This window comes from Dipodomys merriami, unplaced genomic scaffold, assembly GCF_024711535.1.
Source record: "Dipodomys merriami isolate MVZ:Mamm:240054 unplaced genomic scaffold, mDipMer1.0.p SCAF_1, whole genome shotgun sequence".
Classification (NCBI taxonomy): Eukaryota; Metazoa; Chordata; class Mammalia; order Rodentia; family Heteromyidae; genus Dipodomys; species Dipodomys merriami.
In genome coordinates, this window is record NW_027202270.1 from 114,255,590 (window position 1) to 114,276,756 (window position 21,167).

Genomic DNA, 21,167 nt, shown 5'->3' on the forward strand with positions numbered 1-21,167 from the left:
GGAATCGGAATCGGGGAGGTAGAGAGGGCAGGGATGGTAGGGGAAAAGGTAACAATGCTCAATAGGATATGTACTTACTCATGTAACTGTAACCCCTCTGTACAGTATCTTTACAATAAATAAATAAATATATATATATATATATATATATATATATATATATATATATAAAGCAGGGCTGTATAAATGTATATACAAGATGCAGGGTACCAAAATCAAATACAGTGACAACAGAGGATATACCATAGGGGGAAGAACATACAAAAGAAACAAAAAAAATCACATAGTACATTAAAAACAATAACAACAAAAAAAACCTCTTGTGTCCATATCTTGGGGTTCATTTCATTTAGCATCATCTCATGTACATAGCTTTTGAGCTTTTCTGCTCATCTGATAAGATTAACCTAGACATATACTAATTGCAAATAAGGGAAACTATGGTACCTATATTTCTTTGGGTGTGGCTTACTTCACTTAATATTTCCTAACAAATGGGGCAGTGACATTCTTTCTGATGAAAGCATAGAATTCCATTGTGTTTGCTCATGCCTCTGTGTGTGTGTGTGTGTGTGTGTATACATTTGTGTGTGTGTGTGTGTGTGTGTGTGTGTGTGTGTGTGTGTAGATATATATCACATTTGTCTAATTTGGGGAGGGGAAGGGGAATAACAAAATGCTTAAACAAGAAAGGCTGCAGGATGGCCCATTGCAGCAATGATACGTACACGACACTACGTTTGGAAACGAACTTTACAACTTCAGGGCAGGGGAGGAGTGGGGGAGGTGGAGAAGAAGGGGGTTGTAAGAGAAAAACAAAGGAGGGAGTAACAATGTTCGACAAGAAATGCACTCATTTCCTTACTTATGTAACTGTAACCCCCCTGTGCATCTTTTCAAGGTAGACCCGTTGCAACAATGAGAAGTACAAGTTGTCATGTCGAAAATGAACTTTACAACTTTGGTGGGGGGGAGGATTGGGTGAGGGGGCAGGGGGAGGCTGGGAAGGGATGGGAAGGGGAAACAAAGGAGGAGGCTACAATGCTTGATAAGAAATGTACTCATTATCTTGCCCATGTAATTGTAACCCCTCTGTACAGTATTTTCACAATAAAAAAAAATAAAAATAAAAAAACAGGGTTGGGAAGAACAAAAATGAGCATAGAACAGGAAAACTAGACAACATGGAATGTGTCACACAAGATGTGTTTGTTGATCACTTTTTCATCACTGTGACAGAAACTACTTAAGGGGAGGGAAGATGAACAGCTCCATTACACGGTCCTCCAGTTCCTTATTTCTGGTGAGGTAGAACATCATGGCAGGGGGAGTTTCTACACCTCATTGTATCAAGAAGTAGAGTATTGCAACTGGAGACCTGGGATAAATTTGAAGGACACCCCCCTCCACACCCCCTCCATAACCTACTTCCTCCACCAAGGCCCACCTCCAGAAGTTTGCACACTCTCCCAAAACAGTGCCACCAACCGGGGACCGAGTGCTCAGAATATGAATCTGTGCAAATATTTCGCATTCAAAGCAGAAGAATAGGCAAAGAGAATTCCCAGGACCTCCACTAAGCTTCAAGCCCCACACCCAGCCAGGACAGAGTAAGCACAAAAGCGGAAACCTGTGAGGGAAACACAAAACTGAAGAAATAAATGACTTGAATCAGAACTGGAAACAAAAATTAGCAATGTTCATTACTAATGAACATCAGTACTGTTCATTCTAACTAAATTAGTAATGTTCACTCAACAGCTCTGCTTAGGCACTAGGAAATATGCCTATAGGTACCTTGAGTGGATTAAAAATGAGATGTTAATAATCCTTGGACTAATAAAAATACCCATTTTTTAAGACTTCATCATTTATTTACTAAATTATTTTGCTGATACCAGAGTTTGAACTCAGAATTTCTTGCCCTCTTGGCTTGCTTACTCAGCTGGCATTCAACCACTAATGCCATACCTCTAGCTAAGGCTCTATTATTTAATGATTGACTTTAATGTCATTGATTATCCTGTTAAAGTCAACCTGAAAAGAAAAATTAGTGTAAGAATGGAAACCTATCATACATTTTGGCTCATATTGACCTAACAAAGTCAAACATTTATGGCAGCCATAATAAAGTAAGTCCTGATTCTCTGACCAGAATTTGTGATATAACTACTTTGAGGAGATGGATAGGGTGGCTACATTCTTTCAGTTCTGACCATTTATCATTTATCAGCACACCCTACCTTGACATAAGTAAAAAAATAGTAATTCAAAAATGAATAAGAAAAAGGTATAAAGATTGCATGGTACTTTCCCAAAATATTAAAAATAGAATTCCTACATGTTCCAGCAATCCTGCTTCTAAGTATGTACACAAAACAACTAATAGTAAGTGCTAGGGAAGTAGTTCAGTAGCAGAGCTCTTGCCTGACATATGCAGTGCACTAAATTCAATCCCCAGAACTGCAGAAGGAAGGAAGGAAGGAAGGAAGGAAGGAAGGAAGGAAGGAAGGAAGGAAGGAAGGAAGGAAGGAAGGAAGGAAGGAAGGAAGGAAAAAAGGAAAAAAGGAAAGAAGGAAAGAAAAGATCTCCAAAAGATAGGTACATCCATGTTCATAACAGCCTTATTTACAGAGGCAAAGGATAGAAACAGCCTAAGTGTCCATGGATAAACAAAACATAGTCTCTCCATAAATATTACCAAGTCTCAAAAATTTGGAAGAAAATTCTAACAAGTGTTACAATGTGTACCAACCCTAAGGAGATGATGCTAAGTGAAATAACCCAGTCACAAAGGGAAAATTACTATAAGAGTCTACTTATATGAGATACCTACAGTAGTCAAATTAGTAGAGAGAGTAAGAAGAATGGTGGTTTCCAGGGACTGAGAGCTGAAGGATGGAGAGTTGTTGGCTAGGTAGAATTTCTGTTTTGCCAGATATAAAGAAATTTGGAGGTCAGTTATATAACAATAGGAATTACCCTTAGTGCTTCCAAACTGTGCTTAAAATTAGTTAAGATGGTAACTTTTTCCTTTTTTTGGGGGGGGGGGAGGGGGTCCGGTCGTGGGGCCTGAACTCTGGGCCTGGGCGCTGTCCTGAGCTCTTCAGCTCAAGGCAAGTGCTCTACCACTTGAGCCACAGCGCCACTTCTGGCTTTTTTCTTTTTGCTTATGTGGTGCTGAGGAATCGAACCCAGGGCCTCAGGCATGTAAGGCAAGCGCTCTACCACTGAGCCACCTTCCCAGCCCTGGTAACTTTTTTCTTATGTGCCTTTTAGGGCCACAACTTTGAGTACTTTAAAAAGTGAAATGAAAAAGGAGCAATTCTAAAATTAAGAGCATTAAAATTTAAATTTATGAATAGAAAATAAAAAGTATATACAATGTAAATTATTTTGTAATGGACTTCAAATCTTACTTGATATTCTAACACATTATATCTAGACTGGAAAAAAGATAGTATTTATAAACTCAAACAAAAAATTAAGCCAGGCACAAGTCTGTAATCCCAGCACTCAGAAGACTGAGGTGGAAGGATTATGAATTTAGGATTGGCCTGAGCTACCCAATGAGATCCTATCTCTAAATAAGTAAGTAAACAAGCAAATAAAATAAGAATGAGGGGCTGGGAAGGTGGCTCAGTGGTAGAGTGCTTCCCTTGCCTGTGTGAGGTCCTGAGTTCGATTCCTCAGCACCACATAAGCAGAAAAAGCTGGAAGTAGTGCTGTGGCTCAAAGTGATAGAGCACTAGCCTTGAGCTGAAGAGCTGAGGAACAGCATCAGGCCCAGAGTTCAGGCCCCACGACCAACAAAAAATACATAAATAAAATAGAAATGAAAAGTTCATGGCTGTCATCATTGTTGATTCAGTCATGCATCTATAGATACTGGGTTTTAGGTTAACCAACCTAATAAAATAAATAAAACTCAAGGTAGTCATCATATAAACGGATAAGAAACATCCAAATTTATCTCCCTTTCACATATAAAAGACAAAACACAAGCCAGGTGCTAGTGGCTCACACCTGCAATCCTAGCTACTGAGGAGGCTGAGATCTGAGGATCACAGTTCAAAGCCAGCCCAGGCAGGAAAGTCTGTGAGGCTCTTATGTCTAATTAACCACCAGAAAAGCAGAAGTGACGTGGTTGCTCAAAACGGTAGAATGTGAGCCTTGAGAAAAAGAGTTCAAGGTACAGCACCCAGGCCCCAAGTTCAAACCCAATGACAAATAAATAAATAAAATAAAGACAAAGCATAGATCAAAACACCCCTACTAGATAATAAAACTCCTCTAAGTTATACTACTGTACATGCTTAGCTATGAGTTTTATATAACACCTGTGCTGTGTATGATTTAGAGAAAGAGAGAAAATAAAACAAACTTCCAATTTCAACCTGAGGCGCCTCCATGTTGTCGATCACAGTATTGAAGTAGGCCATCGAGAACTGCTTGTGGTCCTTTCTGTTGCATCCACTCACCAAGAACCTACTGCACACAGGTGCTGTGGGAGGTGGGGGAGCCCAGGAGACTTCCTGTGGCCAGCAAGCTCATTCCCCAGCCTTATTCTAAGTAAATGAAGCATCCTTCTTAACGGTCTAACCTGGGTACTCATCTGTCCTAAGGAAGTCCCCTCAGTATCATCTTTTTTAAAGTATGGGGTAGAGGGTGTTGTTTGGATTTGGGTGCTTTGTTTTGTTTTTTGTTCTGTTTTGATTTTTACCGTACTCAAGATTAAATCCAAGGCTCCACAAATGCTAGACAAACTCTACCATTGAACCCCATCTTAAGTCTTGTTAAGAGGAATGAGAGAAGCCAAGCACTGGTGGCTTGTGGTTGTGATCTTAGCTACTCAGGAGGCTGGAATCTCAGGACCAGAGTACAAAGCTAGAAGTCCATAAGAGTTTTCCAGTTAATACCAAAAGGTAGAAGTAGATCTGTGGCTCAAGTGGTAGAGTTCCAGCCTTGAAGCTAAGGGACATTGCCCAGACCCTGAGTTCAAGCTCCAGCACTGGCACCAAAAAAAAAAGGGGTGGCAGGAAGAACATGATAGAAAGGTCAGCCAACCATTGAAAACTAAATGGAGTCTTTCATTCCACAGTCTAACTGAAGGGTGGAGGCTTTGCCCATTCTTGTCAGTAACTGGACCTCTTTCATCTTCCCAGAAGAGACATTGCTGGCTTGAATGTTCCTGTTCTCTTGGGAATTCTTTATTGCTTCTGGCTTCACAATTTTTTATGACAGAACATATTCAGGGTTTTTGTTTGTTTGTTTGTTTTTGCCATTCCTGGGGCTTGAACCCTGGGCACTGTTCCTGAGCTTCTTTTCCTCAAGGCTAGCACTCTACCATTTGAGCAACAGCACCAGTTCCAGCTTTTTCTGTGTATGTGGTACTGAAGAATGGAACCCAGGGCTTCATGCATGCTAGGCAAGTACCCTACCACTAAGCCACATTCTCCAGCCTTTTTGTGTTCTTTATTTTGTGTTTTTGTTTTCTGTTGTTTTGTTGTTTTTTTGTTTATGATGGTAACAACTATCCAATCACCTTCACCTTAATGAGAATCTTACTCTTAAATCCAGGCACATTTTTCAACTTCCAAACACCTGCTTTAAACACAATCCACATACAAAATGGTAGAGCAGCAGGCTCCCTTCCCGCCTCCCCTTCAAACATTCATTCTCCCTCTGGAAAGAGTGAGTGAGAACTCACACTGTATCCTGTTCCCTTGACTAGACAGGCAGCCCAAACAAGTCATAGGCCACTGTAAGCCTCAGACCCCTCACTCAAAACACACAGGAGAAATAAACAGACCCCACAGGATGGTTACCTATATCTTAGGAGAAAAAAAAGAAAAGAAAAGACAGTATACACATACCTAACACCATGTTTAGATCAAAGTCAGCACTTTATAAATCTCATTTTTTTCTTTCCTGAGGATGCAAAGCTGTTAGCTGCCTGGCCTGCGCTTCCAAGATGCCTACTCTTGCTGTGAAATCAAAGCCACCTTGTAACACATATGTGAAAAATGAACAATAAACTTTATGGAACTTTGGGAAGAAAAAAGGAGGGGCAGGGGGAGAATGATAGAGGAAGGGTCAAGTCTGATCAAGGTATACTGTGTACATACATGGATATGTCCAAATGAAGCCGCTCATAAAACTAATTGATGCTAATAAAACAATATGGGGGAAATATTCCAGAATCTATCTACTATTTTTAGAATTATTAGTCAGCATAAGAAAAGTTCCTGTGTTCCACACTCTCCCTATACTTTTTTTTTCTTTTGTACAGAGGTTCACATTTTCATTGATTTTCCACAGCACTCCCTCAAGTGCAAAACAAGTGTGTAAAACAGTGGCTAGGTGCTTATTGGAAGTGATGCTGTCTCAGACAAAGACAAGGACTGAAAAGCATCTAACAACAGGAAGCCACCTACCCCACTCCCTGGAATTCTGCACTTGCCTTTCAGCAAAGAGAAGTGATTGATCCCCCAAACCCAAACTCAAACTCTTCCCCAACAGAAGTGGCCTCAAACCACCTAGCACATTGTCCCTCTCTTGGGGAACCCATTTATTCCTCCATAAAACACCTCTCCAGGGTAGAGCAGGCATATCACATGCCTGTGCAACCATGAAGAACTCCAGCTCCTCCATGTGACTAAGTGCCAAGGAATTTATTGGTGGCATGCCATTATATAACACCTACTCTTTCTAGGAACTGTCCTAAGTATTTTTAGGGCTGGGAAGGTAGCTCAGTGGTAGAGTGCTTGCCTCTCATGCATGAGGCCCTGGGTTCGCTTCGCTTGAAGTGGCACTGTGGCTCAAGTGGTAGAGTGCTTTAGGTAGAGCACTAGACTTGAGCTGAAGAGCTGAGGGACAGCATCCAGGCTCAGAGTTCAAGCACCACGACCAAAAATAAAATAATAATAATAATAATAATAATAGGGGCTGGGAAGGTGGCTCAGTGGTAGAGCGCTTGCCTTGCATGCCTGAAGCCCTGGGTTTGATTCCTCAGCACCACATAAGAAAAAAGAAAAAAGCCAGAAGTAGCGCTGTGGCTCAAGTGGTAGAGCGCTAGCCTTGAGCTGAAGAGCTGAGGGACAGCGCCCAGGCCCAGCATTCAGGCCCCACGACCGGACCCCCCAAAAAAATAATAATAGTAATAATAGCTCTTTAACCCTCAAAAGTGAGTAGACAAGATATTATTAAAATGTTTGTTTGTTTTTTTAAGAGGAGAGAACTGAAGCTGGGAATGGTTGGGTGATTGTCAGACGCCTAGCTCCAAAGTCTATGCTCTTAAGCATTTGCTCAAGGGCTCTAATCAGAGTTAAGAAGTTCTGGGAAGTCTTTCTGTCTGTATATTGTTAGGTTTTTAAAAAGAGATAGCCAAGTAAGAACAGCACCATGCACATAGTATTCAGGTAAGGGGTAGGTTTCTTCAGTAGACCTGCTGAGACCAGGCAAGGTCGGCACTCCACGTGGCTGGGAAAGGCCTGGGAAAGAGAGAGATCTGGGAAAGAGAGAGGAAAGAGAGAGCAAAGAGCTAGAAAGGAGCAGAGAGAGCTAGAAAAGAGAAGGGAGCTGGGAAAGAGAAGAGAAGGAAAGAGCTGAGAAAGAGCTAGGAACGAGCAGAGAGAGAGTCTGGGCCTGGGCTAGGCCTTATCTAGGGTATGGGCAGAGAAAGGTGCGGCCACATCAAATTCCGATGTGACCTCAGCGGATGCAGATGTGACCTCTTCCAGGTGTCCCAGTTGCCTAGGTAACGCAGGTACTGAGTGGAGACTTTGCTTCAAGGAGGGTGGAGTCTGCTTGCCATCCAAGAGCGGACCTTACATATATTATTAAGAATAACATCATCAGCAAATCCACAGGTCCATGGAGATGGAAAAAAAAGTTGCTTTTTTACAGAATTTCTGGAGGTACAGAAAGCAGCAGTGGACAGTGACAGAGGCTGGGATGTGGATCATGTTGACGTGTAGGATTAAATATTCCAAGTTCTTGTCTCTGCACACAAAATAGAAATCATGAGACCTAGCACATAGTATTATTGGGGAAATTTAATGAGATAGTTTATAAAGGACCTAGAAACATGCTTCTCTCATAGTGGTCAATAAGCTAGAGCCTTATTTTGTTGTACATGGTAAGATTTGGATTTTTTCTGGGAAAAATTCACAAGCATTGAACCTAAACAAATGTCTAGAAGAAACCTAATGTACAAAGATAATCAAACTGTAGGCATCATAAACCAAAATTTCAATTCAATATTTTAGTAAGTTTTTTGGACATGACATATATAGGTTAAATGATTTTGAGCTTGAAGAGCATACATTTTAATTAGAAGCATTGAATGAACATGTCTTAAAATAACTTATTTGGCCTTTCAAATAAAAACCAGTCTCATCACTGAAGAATGTCATTCTCTTATTTCATTTCTAGAACACACAAAAAGGAAAGCAAACTATTACAGATGCTATCTTACTGGTTCAATGTGTCTCTCTAGTGTTAATATATTATTGGGGTGGCCCCCAATATTGGGGTCCATGATCAAAGGAACGAGACTGAAACAAAGCAAAAGTCAAACAAAGCTATATTTCGAGCCAACTATCTAGAAACAGACTGACCTGTCAGGGCTTCCTCAGCAGAGAGTGAACCCCACTCAGCTGCACAAGCTAACTTTTACAGGAAACAAGCCATGCAGTTTAGAAGTTTAGGCTGGCCACACACAGGTGGCCAATAGCATTGCAACACTTGCACAAAATTGCACAGTTATGTCGGGCTACATGCAAGTGACCAGTGAGGTTACAACTTATCCCTAAGCAGTTGTTTAAACTGGCCTACCACTTTGGTCAGTTTTGGCATGCGGGTTTGGGGGAGGGGGATACATTATTTGGTGAGGGGTGATGTTACATATGTCCTGATTGGATGTGTCCACCTGGCCTCTAGGCTCTGTTAACAGAGACTTGCAATCCACATTTTTCCTAAATTTGTAAACAGCAAGATGGATGTTTAACCAGAGTGGAGTCATGCAGGCTCACTGCATCCTAACATTAAGATGGGGTCCCAACAATATCATTAATGGTTTTCCTGTCACCAGACCTTTGCTGGGGCTGTATTCCTCCAATTCCTTGACAAGGTATGAACTTTTGACTTGCTTCAACCAAGGAACAGTAAGCAGAAGAGCTTTGTGTCTCTACTGGGCTGAAGTATGTAGTTAAGAAAACAAGACTGAGCCAGGCGCCAGTGGCTCTCACCTGTCACTCTAGTTACTCAGGAGGCTGAAACATGAGGATAGAGGTTCAAAGCCAGCCCAGGCAGGAAAGTCGGTGAGACACTTATCTCCAATAAACCACTAGGAAAACAGAAGTGGTGCTGTGGCTCAAGCGGTAGATTACTCGCTTTGAGCTGAAGAGCACAGGGACAGTGTCCAAGCCCAGAGTTCAAACCCCACCACTGACAAAAAAGAAAAAGAAAAGAAAACAAGACTGACCAACTCCATTCCTGCTTCATAGGGATGAAAGCTCATATTGAGTTAGAACCAATGGAAGTTTCTGAAAGACCACAATAAGCAGAGCCTCCTGCCAATTCTCATTGGCCATGTATTTGGTGGGGGAGGGGAGGAGAATAAACTTTCCTTAGCTTAGCCACAAAAATTTAAGGATTCTTTGTTACTATATCATCATCTAATCTTCCTAACAAACAGAATGCTTGGATAATTTATGGGGAAAGTGAGTTCATTCCATCAATTGACTCAACTCATTAATTTTGCAGAGTAGATATTCAACTACTTCACTACTGAGTATCAGAAAGAATGAATATGATTTTATCACTCTAATCTACTCTTCAGTAAATATCTCCCTCTGAGGCTCACTGTTTATTCTAAATATATGATATTTGTATTTCTTTGATGGTAAATAATACTAAAATCTATTTTGTGAACAGCACTTGGTTTCATCAGGCTTACAGCTTCACTGGACATATTTAATAAGTGCTCCATTTTAAATTAATTTAATGCTATTTGAACATTAGGATTCTCCATACCTATTAACATGGCCCTAGATTATCTAAATTGACTGAAAGACCTTTATCTTTTTTACTTCTGGAGAAGAAATAGTTATGGTAGCTTCTCACCACTTGCCTACTTATCTCAGCATCAGAAAGAGTTAAAATTCTAAACCACATAAAAGCCTACTGAAGAGATAAATAGACACCAGAACTGGAAAAGCTGTAATGATCACAGAATAGGTCCTGGCCTAGAGATTCAAAGCAACCTTCACAAGAAAAGCTCACCAGAGTGCAATAATGATGGATAAGTCCTATCTATTCTCACTCCCCACAACACAGATGTACCTCCTATTTCCCCCTATTTCCTATGCCTCTCCAGGCCCCATGTTTGCTGGTGCAGTCATACACACAGCAGGAATTCTATGGGATAAACCATAATTGACCTGCCATAAATTGCTGCAGAGTTCAGCATGAAAATCAAAAACTCTCATTGGCCTTTTATAGTTATAGCCAGTTATAGTGAATTATAAAATCCTAGTCTGTGAACAGACGTCACTAAGGAAAGTGAAATTTGCATATATCTAGATGATGGATGGATAGACTCATAGATGTCCATAATTAAATATAGAATATATTTACACATTTCTAATATTTGAAATACATATAGAGAAAATGTGTGGGTTTTTTTACTAGCAAACTATAGAAATGCCCATTGCAAAATATTTTGCTCAATGGAAAGTTATTTTCCAATGTCCTTATATAAATGTCAGGATTTATACCATTTGTCCTCTTTTGTAATTTGCACAAATGTCTAGGGATCAGTTTCACAAAGGCACATACTGCTGGGCAAAGTGGCTCAAGCCTGTATTCCTAGCTACTTAGAAGGCAGAGATCAGGGGATTCTGGTTTGAGACCAACCAGAGCAGAGAAAGTTAAGAGATTTCATCTTACTCAATGGCTGGTGTGATGCACCAGTTAACCTCACCTCCTGAAGAAGCAGTGGTTGGGCATAGTGGCAGCCATCTGTCATCCCTAGTGATATCGGGAAACACAGTAAGAGGATCACAACACAGGCCAACCAAGGCATAATGTAAGACCCTACCTTGAAAATAGCCAATGCAAAAAGGGTCAGAAAATATGGCTTGTGCAGTAGAATGCTTGCCTAGCAGCACAAGGCTCTGAGTTTGAGCCTCAGTAACACAATAAATAAATAAATAAATAAATAAATAAATAAATAAATAAATAAATAAGGCACATAACTGTCTTAAGTGTCTTGAACATGCAGATGTATATATAGTGACTCATGCAGAGATTGGGGTGTGGAATTTTTTTTCCTGCCATGGACCATTTGGATGATTATAACATCATTCATGGGCCTAAATGTAGTAAATATCACTGAAAAAAAATCTACTAGGTTTATTGAATTTTGAGTCCCTTCTGTTGCCTTGCCCTAGTGAAACCAAATGATTTTACAGGGCCTTATAAAGCCCTTAGCCAGATGATCCTCACCCCTGCAAAGAGCCTTAAGACTGCTGTTTTTATTGTTTGGCTTTTGGCTTTCATGTCAACAAATGAAAGGAACAGACTCTTAAATCCAAGTTGGGTCTATGGGCTCCTGGGGCTCTTCAGTGAGCTAGAGAGGTATTCATAGGCACCCTCTTTAACCTACTGGAGGTTGCTGATTAATAGACAGTGTTTGATATGAGATGAGCAATAATCCAGATCATCTCCAGAATTGCTTCCAGCTATAAAACATCTATTCTCATTGCAGGGCAGCAAGAGAATTTCTGGGGAGAGAATCAGAGAATACGTGGTTATAGTTGCAGTTGTTGTTGTAGTAGTCTTTTTTATTGCTATTATTCAGTAATTGTACAAATGAGTTATAATTCCAAAAGTCAGATTATGAGTACCATGTTTCTTGGTCAGTGTTACCCCTTTCTTCATTCTCCTCCACTCCCCCATCTCCCTAAAGTACTCTCTTGAAGCAGGAAATTTTACAAAACAGGTCTGTATTTTCTCCATCTGGCATTCCTGTTGCTTTATTAAGTCTTTATAATTGCATTCCAAGATCAACATGAGGTATGATTCCTCTCCCATTCATCACAGGAGGATGATTCCCATAAAATAAGAATAAAGCAATAGAGATAAAAGACCAGAAAGAAAATAGCCTCACCAATAACATGTATAAATGTGTCTTGTTTTCATGTTATCTGCTACAAGTTAGAAGCTGCCATGGCAAGACCTTTGTTTCTGTGATATTTTTAGAGAATAAACAATTGAAGCAAACCCTAAAAGAGGTGAGTTAAGAGCAGAGGTAGTGAAGATAAGAAATAAATCAGCAGTGGCTGAGAGTGAACTCTTCATATTCATTCATTTCTACAGCCTTATTGATAGAAAGTAGGAAAATCCATACAGCAGCACCTACAAAATAAAACAGCCTAGGAGATAAGAACTGGAGAGAAGTCTTAGACCGTAGAGTCCTCTGGCTTATCAAACTCTGTCTGTCTAATGGGGTCTATTCTTTCACCATTTCCCAGCATGCTTCACTTAAGCCACTTTAAATAGACTTCTTTCTCATCTCACAAACTTTTTAAATCCTGTCCTTTAGCCTGGAATATTTTCTAAATAATATATTAGCTCCTATGTGCATCTGATCATATAAAATAATATTTATCGAAATGAACTCCAGGAAATGGAAACAACAGGTTTATTCTTCATTTTACAAAATTCTAATTCACATCTTACAAAATTAAGAAAATTGAGGGAAGAGATGGGGTTGGGAGGGATAGGGGAGAATAAGGAAAGGGGTGACATCGATCAAGATGTATTGCATTAATAAACTTCTTTCTTTTTTTCTTTTTTTCTTTTTTTTGTCAGTCATGGGGCTTGAACTCTGGGCCTGAGCACTGTCCCTCAGCTCTTCAGCTCAAGGCTAGCTCTCTACCACTTGAGCTACAGTACCACTTCCTAAACTTCTTTCCTGAGTGACAAATATATATAATCATACATTAATAGCACAAGTGGGTTTCATTTTTATAATTCTGTAGATGCATACAATATACTTTGAACAAATTCATCCCCTCTGCAACATTCCCTTAATTCCCTTCTTTTCTACCCTCTTTTCAAAGTGTGTGGTGGATTTTATTACGCTACCTTCATTTGTGGTCTGCATGGACGTAATTGTGTGTATATAAGATACTTTAAACCTCTTCACCCCCACTATCCTTTCCTTCTCCCCCCTTTCCCATTAATCTCCCCCATTAAGATAGCCATTATTATTATTGTTGTTATTCTTATTATTAATAAGTTTTTTATTGTGAAAATACCGTACAGAGGGGTTACGATTACATGAGCAAGGTAATGAGTACATTTCTTATCAAGTATTGTTGCCTCCTCCTTTGTTTCCCCTTCCCATCCCTGCCCTCCCATGCCCCCTCTATTGTTGTTATTTTATCATCATCATCCTTTTAGGTCTAAATTTGACATGTGAACAAAATCATACAATATTTGGCCTTTGGAGTTTGGCTCATCTCACTTAATAGGATGTCATCTGCTGTTCCATCTATTGTTCTGCAAAAGTTATAATCAGCCTGAAGTACTGTTTTCTGATGTCCTTGCCTAAATAATTCCTACTTATCTTTTTTTTTCTCTGACATTCCAGCACTGAGCTAAATCTCACCCCACATATACCCATAACCCTGTAATTAAAATTTTCTACATGATTACCTGTGTGACCCACACAATTGCAGGCTCTGGAAAATAACTACTGTCTAACTGTCTTTATAACTCTGGTACCCACAGTAGTCTACCTGGTACTTAGTTCTCAACAAGTAGCCAGTGAATAACATGGCCACTCTCCTGGCCTAATCATGAAGAAAAATCTTACAATAGAGTCAATCAAACAATGTTTGATTCATTCTCTATGAGAAAAGCAAATAAGCTGAAAACCACAGAAATATGTTCAGTAGGAAGGAAGTTCCATTTTCCTTGACTAATAGCCTAGGTGATGTATGTAGAACCAATCCCGGGACAAGTTGGATGCTCCATAATGTCCTTCTTCCCCTCTGTCCCCTTCATTTCATCTCCACTCACCCTCTACCACATCTCCTTGTTTAACAAGTGTAAAATTCAAGGATCATCCATATACCAGAAACTGTCCATGATATTCTGCTAAACAATCTTGCAAAATGTTTCTTGTGAGAAACAAAGGAAAGAGTGATACCATTTATTGAGATGATACCTGAAAATAGTTGTGATCAAACATCAGAAGCTCATCAGAAGAGCTGGATTTTAGCACAGTGGTAGTGTGCTTGACTAGCATGGACCAAGTCCTGGGTTCAATCTCAACACCAGAGAAGATGGAGACTTTGGGCTTTGTGATCAAAATCTGTCCAGAATCTGACCACTTCTTACCAGTTTTACTGCTGCCACCAGCCCTCCTACCCCATCTCCAGCACATCTGGAATGACCTCCTGATTGGCCTCCCTGTTGTACCCTTAATCTACATTGCAAATCTGTTCTCAAGAAATATTAGATCACTTTACTTTTCCCCAATGACTTTATAATTCACTTGGAAAATGGACCAAGTCATCAAGACCCAGTGGTCCCCATCTACACCACCACCATCCACAGAGTCTTCCTGGCCTCCACTAGAAAGCCATGTGAAGACCATCTCTGGATATCCCATGTGAAACTGTAACAATACAATTTTTCGTATCGCCATTCCTTCATTTTTCCCTTTAACAGTTTTCGTGAACCTACTCCATTTTTCCAGTTGACCATGTTAATCCATGACTCTTCTCCTATAGGAGCTATCTTTTCTGATTGGCTCACTACTATGTTTTCTACACTTAGAATAGTACCTAATATACTGGGACTGGTGACTCATGCCTGTAATCTAGCTATTTAGGAGGCTGAGATCTGAGGATCATGATTCAAAGCCAGCCTGGGTAGGAAAGTCATGAAACTCTTTTTTTTTCTTTTCTTTTCTTTTCTTTTTTTCTTTTTTTTTTTTTTTTTTTTTTTTGTCAGTCATGGGGCCTGAACTCTGGTCCTGGGCACTGTCCTTGAGCTCTTCAGCTCAAGGCTAGTACTCTACCACTTGAGTAACAGCACCACTTGAACCCAGGGCCTCATGCATACAAAGCAAGCACTCTACCACTGAACCACCTTCCCAACCCCTCCATGAGACTCTTATCGCCAGTTAGGCACCAGAAAACTAGAAGTAGAGCTGTGGCTCAAAGTGGTAGAGCACTGCCCATGAGCAAAAAGAGCTCAGGTACAGCACCTAGGCCCTGAGTTCAAGACCCAACATAAACAAAATAATAAAATAAAACAAAATAGTACTTAGCACTGAACTTTATGCAGTAACTATTACTGAATGCATGAATAAAGAAAAGAACAAAAAAAGAAAAGTACAAATTATTGCTGTAATCATTGAAAATAAAATGACTTGAATCCATTCAAAATCACCCACCAAGTCTTTATGCATTCACTATAAATAATGCAACAAGAGACAACTGTATGTTTAAGGATACAGGTGGACCTGTTGCAACAATGAGAAGTACAAGTTGTCATGTCCAAAATGAGCTTTACAATGTTGGTGGGGGGGGGGGGGAAGGGGGGAAGGAGAAGGATGGGGATTGGGGGGGAGGGGGGAGGCTGAGAAGTGATGTGAAGGGTAAACAAAGGAGGAGGCTGCAGTGCTTGGTAAGAAATGTACGCATTATCCTGCCCATGCAATTGTAACCCCTCTGTACAATATGTTCACAAATAAAATAAAATAAAATTTAAAAAAAAAAGAGACAACTGTAACCTTTGTCAGCCTTCTGTATATGTGTCATGAGAAAAATCATTTACAGTCATGGTAATGCAAGCAAATCCTTTAGGTTTTCCACAGCCAACAAAGGAGAAACTCACCACATACATAAATGACTGGTTTACAAAGTATGGTTTCCAGCTGATAGAAGGTTTATATTCTCAGCTGAACCCTTCCATCTCAGTAAGCCATTTGTTTTATCTGATCATGTCCCAATTCTATACTTAAATTGGAAACCAAACTATGCTTTACTTTCCTCCAGCTTGTCTACCACATCCTTCATTTGTAAAGAAGGAATGCCACTAGTGTCTTTCTTTCCTATTTTCAAACATATTGGACTCTATCACTAAAAGATTACTGAAGTACTCATGTCCCTGAATCCATACTCTGGGTGATGTGAGTTTTGAAGTACTTCTTATCAAGAAATGGAGTCTATTTCCCTATTGCTAAATCTGGGCTAATTGTGCAAGTTGTTTGATCTAATTAAAGGCAGAAGAAGTGATGCTATCCAACTTCTGATCCTAAGTCTCAGAAAGTAGAGCACACCTCTACCCACTTTCTTTAAATCCTGCCTAGTCACTACATGAATAAGCCCAGGCTAGCCAATTGACTGATAGAATGCCATTCAAGACAGAAATGAGCCAGTCCATCTAAAGTGGTCCTTGATCCAGAATCTCCAAGCCACCTTGTGAGCCATGTCAGGTATAAGTAAACCCATCTAAGACCAAAAGAACCATCCAGCTGATCCCAGGTTACTACTGCACAGAATCAGGAATAAATCAATATTTGTGTTTAGCCACTGGGATAGTACATTACATAGCCAAAGTTACCAGATAAACCTGTCTAGATCTTCTCCTATGCTTATTGCTTTCATTCATATATCATATCATAGTGATTCAACTTTTCCAGCACCTCCTTTGTCTAATCACAATTAGATAAAGTTACTTCCTTTGTCTAAGCTAATTAAACTTCTTCCAGAGATGCCTCTCCCACCTAGGAAAACTCATACCAACTTCACATTCCCCCTCCTGCTACCTGCCAAGCTCAACCTGCTTGTTGACCTCAGAGCATATATGAATTTATACCTCCAGCTTAGAACTTACTTTTATGGCTATTCACCACAAAGGTTGTGATTATGCTTTATTCATCTCAATAATCCAGTACATAGTCTCTTGCATGTCATGTAGGAGCTGTTCAATAATTATTGGTGGGGCTGGGAAGGTGACTCAATGGTAGAGCGCTTGCCTTGTATGCATGAGACCTTGGATTCGATTGCTCAGCACCACATAAGTAAAAAGAAAAAAGCCGGAAGTGGTGCTGTGACTCAAGTGGTAGAGCGCTAGCCTTGAGCTGAAGAGCTGAGGGACAGTGCCCAGGCCCAGAGTTCCGGCCCCACAACCAGACCCAAAATAAGAAGAAGAAGAAGAAGGTGGGGGGAGGATTGGGTGGGGGGGAGGGGAGAGGCTGGGAAGGGATGTGAATGGTAAACAAAGGAAGAGGCTGCAATGCTTGGTAAGAAATGTATGCATTATCCTGCCCATGTAATTGTAACCCCTCTGTACAGTATGTTCACAAATAAAATTAAATTAAATTTTAAAAAAAGAATAATAAGAAGAAGAATGATTGAGCAAGTCTCATTTCTGATTCCTCTAATATCTACCACCTCTGTCTTTGTGACAATCCTTATCATGAATGACCTGAAAATTTTAAGGAGCCTTCCTTCTTCCCCAACTAGTCTTATGTCATACTCCCTTAACACATTGTAGATACCAACACATGGTCATGATTGTAGTGATATTCCCATAAAACTTTTAGATCTTCAATAGAAAGCCCACAGATTGGGAGACGATCTTCACTAGCCATACAACAGACAAGAGTCTCATATCTAAAATATACCTGGAACTCAAAATATTAAATCCCCCAACAACAAATCCTCAAAGAAACAACTGCCCAATAAATAAGTGGGCAAAAGACTTAAAGAGAAACTTCTCTGAAGAGGAAAAGAGGATGGCCAATAGACACATGAAGAAATGCTCAACCTCTCTAGCCATAAAAGAAATGCAAATAAAAACAATATTGAAATACCACCTCACCCCAGTTAGAATGGCTATAATCAAGAACTCTAATAGCAACAGATGCTGGAGGGGATGTGAATAGAAGGGAACCTTACTGCATTGTTGGTGGGAGTGTAAACTTGTTCAACCACTTTGGAAAGCAGTATGGAGGTTCCTCAAAAGACTCTACATAGAGCTCCCCTATGACCCAGCAATCCCACTTTGGCATTTACCCAAATGCTCACAAACAAGACCATACTAAAGCTACCAACACAACTATGTTTATTGCAGCATTATTCACCATAGCTAAGATATGGAATCAACCCAGATGCCCCTCAGTAGATGAATGGATCAAGAAAATGTAGTATATATACACAATGGAATTCTATGCCTCCATCAGAAAGAATGACATTGCCCCATTTGTTAGGAAATGGAAAGAATTGGAAAAAATTATACTAAGTGAAGTAAGCCAGGCCCAAAGAAACATAGGTCCCATGGTTTCCCTTATTTGCAATAACTAGTATATGTCTGAGACAAGCAGAAAAGGTCAGATAAGTTGATGTTAGGGGAAATGAACCCCAAGATAAGTATTCAAATGTTTTTGATTTCATGCAATTTTTCTCACATAGTTATAAGATGATTTCTTTGTTGCTTTGTATGTCCCTCCCCCATGGTATAACCCCCGCTTTCACTGTATTTGATGTTGGTATAATTTGTGGAGGGGAAGGAAAAAAACAAATCGTATAAATAGGGAAACAGGTGGACCCACTGCAACAATGAGAACTTTACAACTTTGTGGGGGGGAACGTTGGGGAGATTGGGGAGATGGGAAGGGCTGGGAAGGGGAAACAAAGGAAGAGGCAACAATGCTTGATAAGAAATGTACTCGTTTTACCCCGCAGTAATCCCTTAGTATGGTATTTTGACAATAAAACAATAAAAAATTTTAAAAAGGCAAAAAAAAAAAACTTTTAGATCCTTCAAGCAGAAACCATATACCATTCACTATTTTTTTTTGTAGGTCATGGGGTCTGAACTCTGGGCCTGGGCTCCATCCCTCAGCTCTTCAGCTCAAGGCTAGAGTGCTAACACTTGAGCCACAGTACCACTTTCTGCTTATGTAGTGCTGAGGAATCAAACCCAGGGCCTCATGCATGCAAGGCATGAGCCACCTTCCCTGCCCCCCTCCATTCACTATTTTATACCCAATGCCCAGCCTAATAATTTATCTGTAATAGGTGATTAGTTAATTATAAAATGAATTTTAATAGCAAAAGGTACTTTGAAAAAACATTTCAAAAATATTTTAATTAGATTTTTATTGTGAAAATACTGTACAGAGGGGTTACAGTTATATGAGCAAGGTAATGAGTACATTTCTTATCAAGCATTGTTGCCTCCTCCTTGTTTTCCCCTACCATCCCTTCCCTCCCACCCAAGTTTCTAGCAAGTTGATAACAACTATCACTATACTGAAGGCTGACATCTAGGCTCAGCCATGTGTGGGAAAAGAAGAAGAACAACTCTTGTGTAGTTTGTTGTTTTTTTTCCTTTGGACAGACATTGCCAACCTGTATTGTTTTACACACAGCCTTAAGTGACATCTTCTCTACCAATTTATATTCTTTGAAGCTTTTTATTTAATGTAGGGATGTTGGCAGAAACAAAATCACCATGATACTTAGAAGCTATCAATTAATAAAGTTTGCATTGCTCTGCCAGAAAATTCTGCACTTGATATTCCATAGCATCATTAACAATGATTATAGAGAGGTTCAAAAGGTAGGTTTACCAACTTATGGGTAATCCAAAGCTGAAATGAACACCTACTACCTCCAATCCATCCATCCATTCATTCATTCAACAAATATTTACTTTATACTTACCTTCTCTATGTAATATTGTTGTCCAAAGTACTACAATACAGTGAAGAACAAAAAAAAATACTTCTCTTTAATAGAACATTCGTTCTAAAGACAGAAGCTAAACGTCATTACAAAAAAAAAAAAAAAAACCTAGTATAATCCAGGCACTAGTGACTCATGTCTATAATCCTAGCTACTCAGGAACTGAGGTCTGAGGAGCACAGACTAAAGCCATCTCCGACAGAAAAGTCCCCATGAGACTCTTATCCCCAATTAAGCCACTCACTAACCACAATATAAGACAGAGTAATGAAGTCTTAAGGGAAAAAAGGGTGCTCTGAGCTCTCCAGACAGAAAAAGAAAATGAGAAAGTATGAAAAGACACTGGGTAGGAATAAAAGTCTCTCCCAGAGAGCTAGTTTAAGAAGTGGATCTCTTGGGGCTGGGAAGGTGGCTCAGTGGTAGAGCGCTTGCCTTGCATGCATGAAGCCCTGGGTTCGATTCCTCAGCACCACATAAGCAAAAAAAGAAAAATGCCAGAAATGGCTCTGTGGCTCAAGTGGTAGAGCGCTAGCCTTGAGCTGAAGAGCTGAGGGACAGCGCCCAGGCCCAGAGTTCAGGCCCCACAACCGGACCAAAAAAAAAAAAAAAAGGAAGAAAAGAAAAGAAATGGATCTCAATGCCGGGAGCCAGTGGGTCATGCCTGTAATCCTAGCTACTCAGGAGGCTGAGATCTGAGGATTGCAGTTCAAAGCCAGGCAGGCAGAAGGGCAAGAAAGTCCATGGGAATCATCTCCAATAAACCACCAGAAAACCGCAAGTGGCACTGTGGTTCAAGTGGTAGAGCACTCGCCTTGAGCTGAAGAGCTGAGTGATAGCGCCCAGACCCAGAGTTCAAGCCCCACGACTGACAGAGAGAGAGAGAGAGAGAGAGAGAGAGAGAGAGAGAGTGGTGGATCTCTCCAGAAACATCCACGAGGTACTAGAGCTTTTCAACCCACCAGCAGTAATGGAATGCCAGAGAGGTCACCACCAGAGATGAATGCAATATTCATGGAACAGCAGCATTGGATAGTAGACTATGGGGGGGGGGGGGGGGAATGATACATCTTCAAGTAAAATAGTGTTAACTGTCAGTTTCCCTGTAGAGCTATTATGAGCCATTTCAGACAGCTGGCCCTCCCAGAAAACCCAGGCTTTGGCTCAGTTCTCTCCAGTCTTCAGCCATTTAATTCCACATAAGAAGAAAAAGCCTTCCGATATAAACCACTATTCCTTTGAAGCAATTCTAAGCTAGAGCTCCTAAGACCTATTTTGGGACAGCTGGTTTTATCCTGAAAAGTTTAGCTACCTGAAGACTACCTTCTTTTACTAACAAATAAACGGAGCACAAGAATTTAGAAATCTGGCAGAGCATAAGGTCTCTGC